The 13341-nt window shown below is 42.0% G+C and overlaps 1 long non-coding RNA gene across 1 annotated transcript; it reads left to right on the top strand.

Moving 5' to 3' along the window:
- Window positions 1-4390: 4390 nt before the first annotated feature.
- Window positions 4391-12539, top strand: LOC144381516 (uncharacterized). Its single transcript, XR_013446784.1, has 2 exons — window positions 4391-5142; window positions 12204-12539. It is a non-coding gene; the product is annotated as an uncharacterized LOC144381516 (long non-coding RNA).
- Window positions 12540-13341: the final 802 nt, after the last annotated feature.

The raw sequence follows: 13341 nt of genomic DNA, 5'->3' as shown, positions 1-13341 counted from the left end.
GGAGAAAAGGTACTACAAAACAATATCAATGATCTTATTTATTTTTAAAATTTATTTATTTTTAAAGATTTTACTTATTTGAGAGAGAGAGAGAGAGAGAGAAAATGAGCGGTGGGGAGGGGCAGAGGGAGAGAAAGAGAGGGAGAGAAGCAGGCTCCCCGCTGAGCAGGAAGCCCAATGCAGGGCTCCATCCCAGGACCTGGAGATTACCACCTGAGCTGAAGGCAGACGCTTAACCAACTGAGCCACCCAGGCACCCCTATGATCTTATTTTTTAAAAAAGAACAACAAACCGAAGTAAAAGATTAGTCATTCCTTTTTTCTGAGTTTCATTTTCCTCTTCAGTAAAATAAAATATTAGATAATGGGTTTATTCCCCTACCATAAATAGTGATAAAAGTGGATAAAATACATGAAACAACTGTTTTCAGCCATTGGATTACCCTTCAGATAATGTGCTTAAGAGAAACACAAAAGACAAGTCCCCATTCAGCCCAGCTTTCTGTCTGAGAACATGTTCTGGACTGTGGTGCAGAGCTGGAGACCAAGCAGAGTGCTTGTCTCACTAAGTGGCAGTTTAGTGAGTTGAGAGGTCAGAGATCAGCATCCAGAGTTGCTGAGGGAGACTTTGTGCAGCAGAAAACTGAAGAAGAGGGAGCTGGGCACAGGAGAGGGCCCCTGAGGTCTGCAGGAGCATTCTCCTAGGATTCTTAGCTAGTGCTGGCTGATCACCCACAGGCCAGACTCCACAGACTCCACAGCGCCTGGTGGAGAGAGGATTCTGGGGGTGAGGGTGGAAAAAGCACAACTGACCGGACATAGGGACGTGCAGGGTTTGGAGATGCTGAGCTCTAGCTAAGCCAGAGTGGAGAGACCTCTCCGAAAACCTCAGGGATTCAGTTAAGACCCCAGAAATGCCATGCCATAGGAATAAGAATCACACTAGATTCAGGACAAAAAAATACCAAAATAACCCAACACTAACAACACCTAAAATTTTTAAATTTGCCCTGACCAAGAGGAATTGACAGTTATTTAACCACTTGCCAGAAAAAATTTAGTACCTTTAAAGGATGCCAACATAATCCAGAGTCCATACAAATAAATAAAGGTATTAGATTAATGATGTCAAAGACTCTGTTAACCTTAAATATAAAACTGCCAGCCTGGGCGGTTCAGTAGGTTAAGTGGCCAAACTCTTGGTTTCAGCTCAGGCTGTGATCTCAGGCCCTGGGATGGAGGGCCCTTCCTGCCCCCTCCTTGGGCTCCATGCTCAGTGGGGAGTCTGCTTCAGGATTCTCTCTCTCCCTCTGCCCCTGCCCCCCCCCACTCACTTGCTTTCTCTCTGAAATAAACAAATAAATCTTAAAAAAAAATAAAATAAAACTACCAGTTATTTTACCAGAAAAAGATGGGTTTATTCAGAATAGCAGAGAATTGTAACCCAGAACAAGCAAGCTGTAGCAACACCACCCGCATGTCCGGGGAACAAAGGAGAGGAACACTTTTATAGAGGAAAGGGTGGGGGTTGGGTTGACCCTTATAAATAAAATAACCATTGGAGTAAATTGGGAGTTTGGAGTATGGTAGCTTCTCACTGGCTGGGTTGTGACAGTCTCTCATTGGCTCAGCTGTTGCTGGGGGAGGAGGAAAGCCTTCCTTCCTCCTGCTGGGATAGTAAAGTAATATCCTTGTGAAGATCTTTCTCTTCCTGTTGGATTTGCAGTTGATGAGTGGTAGGGCATGAGAGCTCCCCTTTCCAGCCTCTTGGCTCCATTCTAAATGAGGTTTCCTTTTATTAATTTTATTTTTTATTTTTAAGTAGTCTCTACACCCAATGTGGGGCTCAAACAACCCTGAGACCAAGAGTGGTGGGCTCCACTGACTGAACCAGCCAGGTGCCCCTCCTTTTATTAATTTTTACAGTTCCTTCTAATCATAAAATTCTGTGACCTAGAAAAAATACCTTGTTTTCCTTTTGGCTTCCTATGTGGTCTCTTCTTTCTTCCCATTTCACAGACTTGGAAACTAATGATAGTTCAGTAATAAAATATTTAATTTACATTGTATTATTTAATCGTTTAAAAATTCTTTTCTATTAGTAGGCTGTGTGATATGTAGATATAAATATTTGAGTATATATTGTGTACTTAAAACTTTGCTAAATATTAAGAATTCTAAAAAAGAAATTCCACCTTGAAGGAGTTTATAATTCGTCTGGAAAAGAATGAAGATTCACATATAAACTGATCAATGAAATGGTGAGCAATAAAAACGAAACCAAAAGTATAATTTCATCACTGCACAGAAACAAGACCAGAGAAGGACCCATGACCTTAGCACATACATGGATTTACTCCTGAGGTGACTTAATCAATGGAGAACGAGACACATTTCCTAGCACTACGGCCCCACCAGAACCCCCAAAGGAGGCTCATTGCCGCCTCTACCACACAGCTGGAGGAAGCTGGCCAGTTGTGAAGGATGCTCACCTTAGCCCTCTTCCATTCATGGCTATTCCTGCTCTCAACCTCTTGTCTCCCCAAAGAGGATCCTAACTGTCCTCTCTTCCCGGTCTTACATGCACATTCTCACTCAAGAGAAAACCAGGTGGTGGATGAATGCCACTATGCCCACCCCCACCCCCCAGTAACAAGTACTGAAGGGTCTCATGCCATAGAATAATAGTCACTAATTTTATGTCCTCATCAATTAAGAGCAGAGAAATACTAGCAAGTCTTTCCCTTCTCCCTTCCCTGAGGTTGTTACATCAAAAGCAGGGCCTTAACTACTCCTAGACCTGCTCAGAGGAACTAAGATTAACTAATAATAGCTTCTTGGCTTGTCTTGATTCCTAAAGTACTAACTAATATATTGTGGCCAGGTCTTGTTGACTAGGTTACTATAAATAATATATATATTTTTTACTATAAACAATATATTTGAAACTAAAATGTAAGAATGACTCTAAATTTCTTTCTACCAGGCAAGATTATAGTAGCTTAAAACTTAAAATACCCTCTCTATATAATAATATGAGTTCTTCATTTGTATTTATATCTACATAAATAATATTTATGTATATTTATTATCTATATTTTAAAATGTTTATAACAATAAAAATGCCAGGGTCTATAGAAAAATAAGCAAAGGACTCAGAGTAAGTAATCCATGTGGTTAATAAGCAAGCATAAAGATGCTTAACTAATGAGTAACTGAAAAAATGTGAATTGAAACAGTAAGATGATATTTTCACCTACCAGTTTGGTAAAGATTTAAATATTGATGAAAGCATGAGGAAGGATACTCTCATATACTATTGCTGAAAGTGTAGATTGGTAAAAACTCTGTGGAAGGCAGTATATACTTAATTAAAAAAAATCTGTATAGCATTTATGCTAGGCATCCTATTTCTAAGAATTTCTAAGGAAATAATTAGACAAAGGCACAAAGACAAAACTACAAGCATGTTCACTGTAATAGTATGTATAATAGTACAAAATAGTACTAAGTGAGCATTATATAAGATGAGGAGGCATATTTTAAAGACACAAACAGTGCCCAGCTCACCCATTAGCTATAAATTGTGATATTTTCCATAAAAGCTTTGCTGAGCATTAGATAATTGGGGCCAGAAAGGTCAGTGAGGAACGTCTCAACTGCTTTGCCGTGGTGAGTTGACTGTGTAATATGCACTTAATGGAAAGGCAACTTGCCAAAATAGATAGCTTACTCCCATACTGTCCTGGGGCCTATTTGTTTTTAAATAAAGAACATACTTTAACCCACTCAGAAATGGTAAATTTAGTACAAAGCTTTCAATGTTTTTTTTGGGTGGGGGGGGAAGAAACCCTAAACTGATTCACAGAACACAGGGACTAGAATTTCAATTGAAACCAGATGTTCTCGTTGTGATTGTATTTAACGGCTATCAGCAGTCAAACCCAAAAACCCAAATCTCCAATGTGGCCCAGCTAATGTGAGTCACCCACCCATGCCTGGGTGAGGTACCTGGGTTCCTCGTGCGGGAGGAACAGATAACTATGCCATAGCTGCAGTTTGTGGAGAACTTACTATGTGCTGGGCACCATGCTTAAGCATTATACCCACCTTATCTCATTTAATTCCAAGAAACCTATAGAATCAAGTGCTTTCTCCATTACATAAATCAAACAGTTGAGACTCTGAGAAGTTAATGACTTGCTTAAGGTCATGCAGCAGGGATTCCGGCCCACAGCAGAGCCCACAGCCTGGCTCTTACTTTCCACACTGTACTACAATGTTGTACAGAGAAGGAGAAAGGTGGGAAGAAAGCATATTAGCACGGACGGGTCTCTTCACTTGGTAAGCACCAGTGTGGCCACAGTGATTTTCTAAATACTAAAATATTTCCACACTAATTTGTAAACAGTGTTGCCCATAGTCTCTCCCTTCCTCCCCAGTGCTTTTCCATTGCCTTTCTCCAGGACCCCGGGGCCCCTCATTTAGCAACGAGAGGGGCCACCCCTGGTCTAGCAGGGCCCCTCAGGAGCCCTTCCAGGGCCTTCTTTTTGGGCAGTGTTAGGGATTACTAATTCTCTGTATATCATCCCTAAGGAGAAGAAACACCTAGTGAGCGTAGGGCAGAGGCAGGGCTGCTCGTTCTAGAATTCACGGCTTTGTTTGCTATATTCCATCTCTAACTACTCTGTTTTATACTTAGAGGTTTCCTCCACATCAGTCGTAAGGCGCTTCCAGTGTTCGCCCTCTGCTGTCACCCAGGGCAGGTGCATGAGGCCTGTCCTCACTGTACTGCCTCCTCTCCCCTCGTGGCAGCATTTCCTCCCATCCTGCTCGGTCAGCATCGGCAGCTCCACGGGACAGCCAGACGTGACTGTGGCTTTTGGAATTTGGGGCAATTTGATCAAATCAAAGACATCGTGACTGAGGTTCACCATTCCTGTACGTCCCAGCAAGAAAGAAAGCCCTGTGACGCATGACAGTGCCGTGCCATCATGGATCAGTCGCACCAGCATCTTGGTGCTTTGAGATTTCTTTCAACTCTTCTGCAGGATTTGGCAATTTCTCCTGCCTCCGGTTGCCGTGATAGGCAGTCCTTCTGCACATGTCTCTGTAACAAAATGGAACACAGATTCATCTGCTGTGAGTATGCCTCTTCCCTTCCCAGGTTGTGTGAAGGCTGTGCTTGGTTTACTGCTTTGCTAAAAATATGTAAACGTCCTCATTCTTCCTAAGAACGTGCGTGCATCTTTAATACCAAATTCACATTCTACTGCTGTTTCCATTTTCTGCTGTGCTGGTTCTATTGAATTAATATCTGCGAAAATCCAAATTGGAGGTGCTAGTTACATTTCTTCCTAATACATATTAAAGATACATTTAATAACTATTAAAATGGGGGAAAATGCTGTCTACGGTCATCTCATTGACCCCCGATAAGGTGTATGCCAGGTTCTGGGAACAAATCTCTGTGGCAGTTTGGCTTGCTGGGAGCTCCTGGCAGTTCTCAGCTATGTAAGGTGTAAGGTATTGTCATAAAAGGGTAGGTGGAATTGTCAAACTTTGACTAATGTGTAATGGTAATTCTTCCTGGGATTCAGCATACATATATTTATCTGACATCTGTCAACTGGAGTGGGCTGAGGGGGTTGTGTGACACGGCGCATAACGGCATAGAACTTGCCATGGGTAAGACAGGTGTAAAGGAAGCTCTTCTGTTGCTTGGATGTGAGACATAAGGTCATTGCCTCAAAAATATATAACAGAGCATGGTTAGGCAGTAAGAGGGTGTGTTCAAATAGTAACATGACATTGTTACACTAGAGCATAATTGTAATTATTGCTAATTTGTCTAGTATCGTCTGAGACTCCTTTCAAGAGAGCCACTGCTATTCAGAAATGTCCTGCAGACCAAAAAGTTTCAGAATGCCAACATAATGCTTGAGGCCACTGACAATGCCCACACCTGCTTAAAATAGAGGGCCTTACGGGTAATATTATTAGTGGAAATTTCTGGAAACTTGCAGGCCAACAAGATATTAATGTGAGAAAAAAAGCTGCCTCATCATTGATAATCCTAGTTACTAAGTCTTCTTTTTGTGCATTACAGATAGGCATGGGGGAAAAAAGACCCATTTTGCTTCTTAAAGGAATTCCTGAATGCCTTTTCTGTCATTTGTGCTAAACTGGCCCTGTATTATTATTTTTTTTTTTTTAAAGATTTTTATTTATTTATTTGTCAGAGAGAGAGAGCACAAGCAGGGGGAGCAGCAGAGGGAGAGGGAGAAGCAGGCTCCCCACGGAGCAGGGAGCCCGATGTGGGACTCGATCCCAGGACCCTGGGATCATGACCTGAGCCCAAGGCAGACGCTTTAACGACTGAGCCACCCAGGCGTCCCTGGCACTGTATTATTTGAGGTCAAGTCTACTTTCTCTGCCTAATTCCAGTTATACAGTCTCTACTTATTTTTTTTATTGAATTAGTTTTGAAGAATTATATTTTTTCCTAGTCACTTATGCACTTAATCTGTTTTCAGGTTTATTGCCAGAAAGATGTTCTTAGTATTCTCTTATCTTTAAAAATCCTTGTATTTATGTCATGTTCCCTTTTTATTCCTAATATTGCCTATTTATGCTCTCTTTCTTTACCAATTTGCCAGAGTTTTGTCTATTTTTTAAAATGTCTTCTAAAAGAGACAAATTTTGGTTTTGTTGATTCTCTACTTTAGCTTTTTTATAATCCCTCTTTACACCACATCCCTTGGCACGCATTGCAAAATTTATATGTGAAAACTCCCCTCTTAACTCAAAACTGTTGCTCTGAATGAATAAAAAGTCCCCTTATCTGGAAAAACTTTAAAAAATTTCCTGTGTGGGTGTATTTCCTTATTTTCTGTCTGCTTCTGTAAACTCGTTTAATATTGTTTGAATTCTCTTCCTTTGGACAACACTTTCCTCAGTTACATTACTTCTCAGTTTTATTGCTGTTCAAAGCCTGAAACACAGGGATAAAGTCCTGCTTCAGGACTTTCAAGTGATTGGTTTATTCTGGAAAGCTCAGGCTCAAGTTGAGCTCTGAAAGATGATGAGGATTTGGATATGGGGTAGGGAGCAGTGGTTTTCTGGGTAGGGCTTTGAAGGCGGTATGTGTGGACAGCAGTGAGATGACTCACCCCGATCAAAACCCTGGAGATTCAAAGTAATATCCCTCAACCAGCCTCATCTAGACCCTGTTCTCTTTGGCTTTCGGCTCCGGTGGCTCAGACCATCTTTCAATATCTCAAATCTGTGGGGTGCCTGGGTGGCTCAGTCATTAAACCTCTGCCTTCAGCTCAGGTCATGGTCCCAGGGTCCTGGGATCGAGCCCCGCATCGGGCTCCCTGCTCAGTGGGAAGCCTGCTTCTCCCTCCCCTACTCCCCCTGCTTGTGTTCCCTCTCTCACTCTGTCTCTCTCTGTCAAATAAATAAATAAAATCTTTTAAAAAAAATCTCAAATCTGTGTTGCTCCCTCTTACCTCAGGGCCTTTGAACATGTTCTTCCCTTCCCCAGGGTGCTCTTCCCCATCCTTGCCACTTTTCCTACTTTATTTCTGTTCTCCTCTCAGGTATCTGTTCTTTCTTCATGAATAATTTTCTGATACCCACCAAAGGTCAAATTCCCCTATTGTAACTTACCATGAATATAATTTTACATTAATTATGTGATTCCATGATTAATGTCTATCTCTCTCTCTGGAATGTAAACTTTTTGAGGACAGGAACTATGTCCTTTACTTTTTCATTTTGCCCACCGTCTTACAAAGAGTAGGCACTCAGGTAGTAATTGTTTAATTTCTCTCTTTTGCTAATTAGTTAACATATAGCTGAGCAGTGTATAGATCTGCAAAGTCCATCTTTATCTTTTTTTAAAGATTTTATTTATTTATTTGAGAGAGAGACACAAGCAGGGGGAGAGACACAGGGAGAAGCAGACTTCCCGCTGAGCAGGGAGCCCAATGTGGGGCTCGATTCTGGGACTCCAGGATCATGACCTGAGCTGAAAACAGATGGTTAACCAACTGAGCCACCCAGGCACCCCCAAAGTCCATCTTTAAAGACATAATGTCCAGACAAGAGCTACTTGACCCAGAACGGCTTAGAATCTGAGGCCTAAGTTACTCCCACTCATTAAAAAGAAACAAAGATATGCAAAACAGACGTAAAAAAATTGTGCTATTTTAAATGTTTACATTGAGACAATTAACACTTTAACATATAATACAATATAATTTGCTATTCACAAGATAATTATAGGATTTATTAAATTATTCTTTCATGGTACACTCACGCAGTGTGGAATGGTATTGGGGTTCAAGCATAAGGCATATAATAGATGTCTTTCTTCAGCCCGAGTATTCCTTGGCTGTCTGAATAGCCTCCTCCACTTGAGGCCCTTTGTGAAAGCGATGCCTAAGCCACATCCCCTCCTGGCTACCCCCACCCGTTGATAGGACAAGGCCTGACTAAAGGTATTCATCTATCAAAAGAAAGAGCGAAGTAGAAAGAGATTTACTAGCCTTGGAAAAGGAGAAATAGGGAGGTAGGCCCTGGCAAGTTCTCTCCTGCACAGCATACACCTTGACCTGGGACACCCATCTCACCTGTATGGCAGATCAAGCCCTAGAGTTGAGTTGGAAGTGTCTAGTGATCATAGCTCCATGATGCTCACATGGCCCTGAGTTTTTGAGTTCTCTAGACAGCATGTGATTATAATCTGACTTCTAGTGCTGGCAGGCTGATACAGGTCATCTTCTATTAATCCCCCACCTCCCATTTAGCATTATGGGAATATTGCAGCATAAGGTAGTCCCTACTCCAGCAATTCTGGGAATATCTGAATTACCAGACAATTTTTCAGTCACAAAGATATATTAAGGGATTTAATGAATATAAAAAATACTTAACACATAACCCAAAACTATAGGTAGGTAGATTGCCCATCGACCATGATAATTCCTCTGTTAACTTCAATCTCTAAAGACTGTTTTCTTCACTCATCTTTATTCTTTTCCTTGTAAAGGAATAAGGAACCTTGAGATGCACCTACCTCTGTGTTTAGCTAATATATTGGGTGACTAGGAACAAATGTATCAAAGTCAAGTGTTCGCAGCCTCTTTTGCCCACAAAGGAGAATTCTGAGTCTAGCAGTCTCCACCTTTCCTTTCCCCTGAGTGCTAAGGGAGATTCTGTCTTTGCTAGATTGGTTTCTTGCCCTTGTGAGGCAGAACTGGGACAATGGTAGAAAATCGATGGAACAGAGAAGAGGAGATGGGGTGGGGTAGTTTCATGGAAAAAGGGCAAGATTTATTGACTGCAGAGGAGAAAGAGGGAGGAGCAAGGGGGCAGGAGGAGAAAGGAAAAGTCCAGAACTACATCGTGTCCTACTAAAGAGTTTTGTAATTCAGAGCTGAAGGTCAGGAGAGAGAATATGGCCTGGAGGGGCAGATCTTTTCCATGGGGAGGTCACAGAAAGTGTGGCAGTGAGAGAGGATTTTTAAAAAGAGGGAGAGGGAGAAATAGATTCCCCACGGAGCAGGGAGCCTGACGCATGGCTCGATCCCAGGACCCTGAGATCATGACCTGAGCCAAAGGCAGACGCTTAACTGACTGAGCCACCCAAGTGCCCAATAGTATTTTGTTTTGTATCAGAAATATACTTTCATATCCTTGATGCTTTTTTGAGAGAGATAATAGTAATGATTTTATTTACTTAAGTTTGTGTACTGACCTGTTTCTTTGAGTGCCAGACTGCTCTGAGATTGGGCTTGTTGGGACCCCAGTTCTAAGTTCAAGTCTGATATTGGAACAAGGCAGTTGTCTCCCCATAGTCTTTCTTCTTGCCTCAGACTTTGGGGATTCCATCCTGATTTGGTCAGGGTATGATCTTCCAGGAAGTTGTTGGCCTGGAAGTAGCTTAGTGTGTTAGCCTGGGTTCTCCCAAAGCAGATCCTGAGGCCAAGATTTGAGTTCAGGTAGATTAATTGGGATTGTGCTTCCAGAGGAAGTGAAGCAGGGAAGAATCAGCCAGTACATCGCTGTGGCCACTGAGGCTGGTGCTGGTATGGGTGACTGGTGTTCAGTCCTGTGGGATCTTCTGAGGAGCTTTATGAAATGTTTCTCAAAATTATCCTCTTAGGGAACAAAAAGGGAAAGCATTTCTTCATTGGCTCCAGTCTTCTAGTGGGTCAAGGCTGGTCTCAGAGGCTGTAATTATTCTGGGCTTTTTGGCATGTGTTCATCTGACAGTTGAGCAGTGTAAAAAGATAAACTGAAGCATATTAACACTTTTAAGAGTTTATATGCGCAAAAATTGATTCCAGTTACGCAGCACCAAACCAGAAGTGACTAGGAGCGTTGTGCTACCAGGCACTGTGGAAAGGTATTTATAGAGAAGATGTGGATGCAAAGCAAGGAAATTATTTGTTTGACTGTAGCTTAAAGCCTAGTTGGCTGTTTGCGATTGGCTGTCCTTAGGTTTCCATTTCTTAACCTTGAGCATTTATAGGTTTAGATTTTGGTTTGCTTACCAGGCTGCCACACGTTAGAGTCATTTCAGTCTAATGGCCTCCTTGTTTAATTAACTTAACAGCAGGTTCTCATGGATGTCCTACCTTGTGAGTTTAGAGCAGCCACAGGGCATAAAGCAAAAGGCTCCTGGTGTGGAACAGAAACAAGATGGCCTTGGGCTGTCACTTGCTCAGAGCAGGTTGCCCCGACTGGCGAGTAAAACAGAGCGTGCCAAAGAGCAGAGATTCCTGGGAAATGGCCGTGTGTCTGCCTGGATGGTGGATGTCCAAGAGAACAGAGGGAGAAAAGAATGTCGAGTGAGATTGTGCAGCCTTATGGACTTTATCCTGAAAGCAATAGGGAGCCAGTGAAAAGTTACTGCAAAAGAGTGAACCCAGTCAGATTTGTGCTTTAGGGAAAAAAGCAAACAACACCAGTCACAGGGCAAAGGATGGATTAATGGGGTGTGCATAGCATGTGAGGGGAAGGGTGGTGAGACCTTTTAGGAGATAACACAGTCAGTCTAGGTGAGAGAATATGAAGATCTAAAATAAGACTGTGGCAGGTGGGGTTATTGAAAGAGAGATGGAACAAGGAAACATGGCCATGAACTGGTTCAGTGATGGGCTTGTGACCCAGGCTGAGTAGAGCAGAGTCTCCTTCTCTTTGAACACAAGATGTAAAAATGTGATCCCAAAGTGAGTGCCTCCCTTGTTCTCCACCATGTGGAGAGACTGTACATGGGCTCCTTTTAAACACTTTGATTATTGCTGAGAAAGACCATCTTTCAATACCTAACTGTTAATGTACACCATTGTTTTCATTTTGTTTTTCTCTCAGAGCTTGGAGAACAAGGGGTATGGAGTATGTGTGTGGGGTGTGTGTGTGTGTGTGTGTGAGAGAGAGAGAGAGAGAGAGAAAGACTGAGAGAGAGATACTGAGAGAGAAACAGAGAGAGAGAGAGATACTGAGAGAGAAACTGAGAGAGAGACAGAGAGAGAGAACGACTTAATGCTGTGGAGTTCCTGTATCTAGTCTACTCTGAAGCCTGTTTTAAACCCTACTTTCCATGGCTTGATGGTTTGTTTATATGAACATGTAATTTCCCCTTTTTGGCTTAAACCACTTGAGTTTCTCACAAGAGTCTTAACTAAAATAACATCTTTGTGCCTAAAGCTTTTTTCCTACTTTATTTTTTCCAACACATATTCTTTTAAGGGAAAATATTGGGTCCAAGATTATCACCAATTTACACCATCCCCAGAAATGTATAAGAATGTATAAGAATGTAGGGAGGGGGGTGGGAGGATGGGTCAGCCTGGTGATGGGTATTGAGGAGGGCACGTTCTGCATGGAGCACTGGGTGTTATGCACAAACAATGAATCATGGAACACTATATCTAAAACTAATGATGTAATGTATGGGGATTAACATAACAATAAAAAAATTACAAAAAAAAAAGAATGTATAAGAATGTATAAGAATAACTCACCATACTCTTACAAGTATGGTGTACATACTTGTAATACATTTTTTAAACCTTTGTTAGTTTCTTAAGTTAAAAAAAAATCTTGTTTAAAAGTACTTATTTTTAATTACTGGTAAGGTTGAAAATATTCCAATTCTATTTGTTTTATATCTTTTTTTTTTTAAGTAGGCTCCACACCCAGTGTGGAGCCCAACGCAGGGCCTGAACTCACAACCCTGAGATCAAGACCTGAGCTGAGATCAAGAATCAGACACTCAACCAACCGAGCCACCCAAGCACCCTTGTTTTATATCTTCTTTTTTGGTAAATTTTCTAGTTATGCCCTTTACCTATTATCCTTATTGGGATCTAATCAATTTTTAAAAATCAGTTTGTATGAATTTTCTCTAACGAAAGACTGTTAATTTGCCTGTCCTATCTATTTCAAATGTTTTCCCCAGCTTGGTTGCTTGTTCTTAACTCTGTTTATTGTGCTTTTGGAGATACAAAAATTATAAAACGTTATGCAGTTGAATTTGTGCTTTCTTTCACAGCTCTTAAATTTAGCAGGAAATAAGGCCACTCTGCTCTTTTGTCTTTATAAGTTGGCTACAAAAAATATTTTGAAGAAATGGCTTTTAAAAATGGAAATCTTCCATCATTAGTGTGGCAGGCGTGGAGACTCTGCCTGGACCTTGCTTCAAGAAAGAGCTCACCTTTCAGCGGTGAGGGGCTCCGTGAGCTGGCTCTCTAGCAGCAACGCCCTCAGGATCTGCCACAGCATTTGAGTGGAGACCGGTCCCCTTCCAGGCAGCAACCAGCCAATAACTGAGCATGGCAGGGCCACTAGGCCTGGCCATTTGTGCCCAACACAGGGCCCCTGTATGAGCAGTCTGTGTGCTAAGGGAAATGTCCTCAGAGCTGTAGTGCAGTCTGGAGCTCTTTCCCCTTGTCTTCCTTCCTTCTCTCCTCACAGGTGTCAGACTGACATGGAGGTCTGCAGGTTTTCCCTGCCTACTCTGCTCCCGCTCCCATAGGCATTAGCCACAACAAATCTCTGGCACCTTTATTTTTTTTTTTAAGATTTTATTTATTTATTTGAGACAGAGAGAGAGCACAAGCAGGGAGGAGGGTCAGAGAGAGGGAGAGGGAGAAGCAGACTCCCTGCTGAGCAGGGAGCCCGACACAGGGCTCCATCCCAGGACCCTGGGATCATGACCTGAGCCGAAGGAAGACGCTTAACTGACTGAGCCACCCAGGCAGCCCCAAATCTCTGGCACCTTTATCTTCATTTTGACATCTGCTTCCTGGAGAACACAAGTGACAA

Source organism: Halichoerus grypus, chromosome 4 (genome assembly GCF_964656455.1).
Source record: "Halichoerus grypus chromosome 4, mHalGry1.hap1.1, whole genome shotgun sequence".
Lineage (NCBI taxonomy): Eukaryota > Metazoa > Chordata > Mammalia > Carnivora > Phocidae > Halichoerus > Halichoerus grypus.
This window is presented reverse-complemented; position numbering and strand designations above follow the sequence as displayed.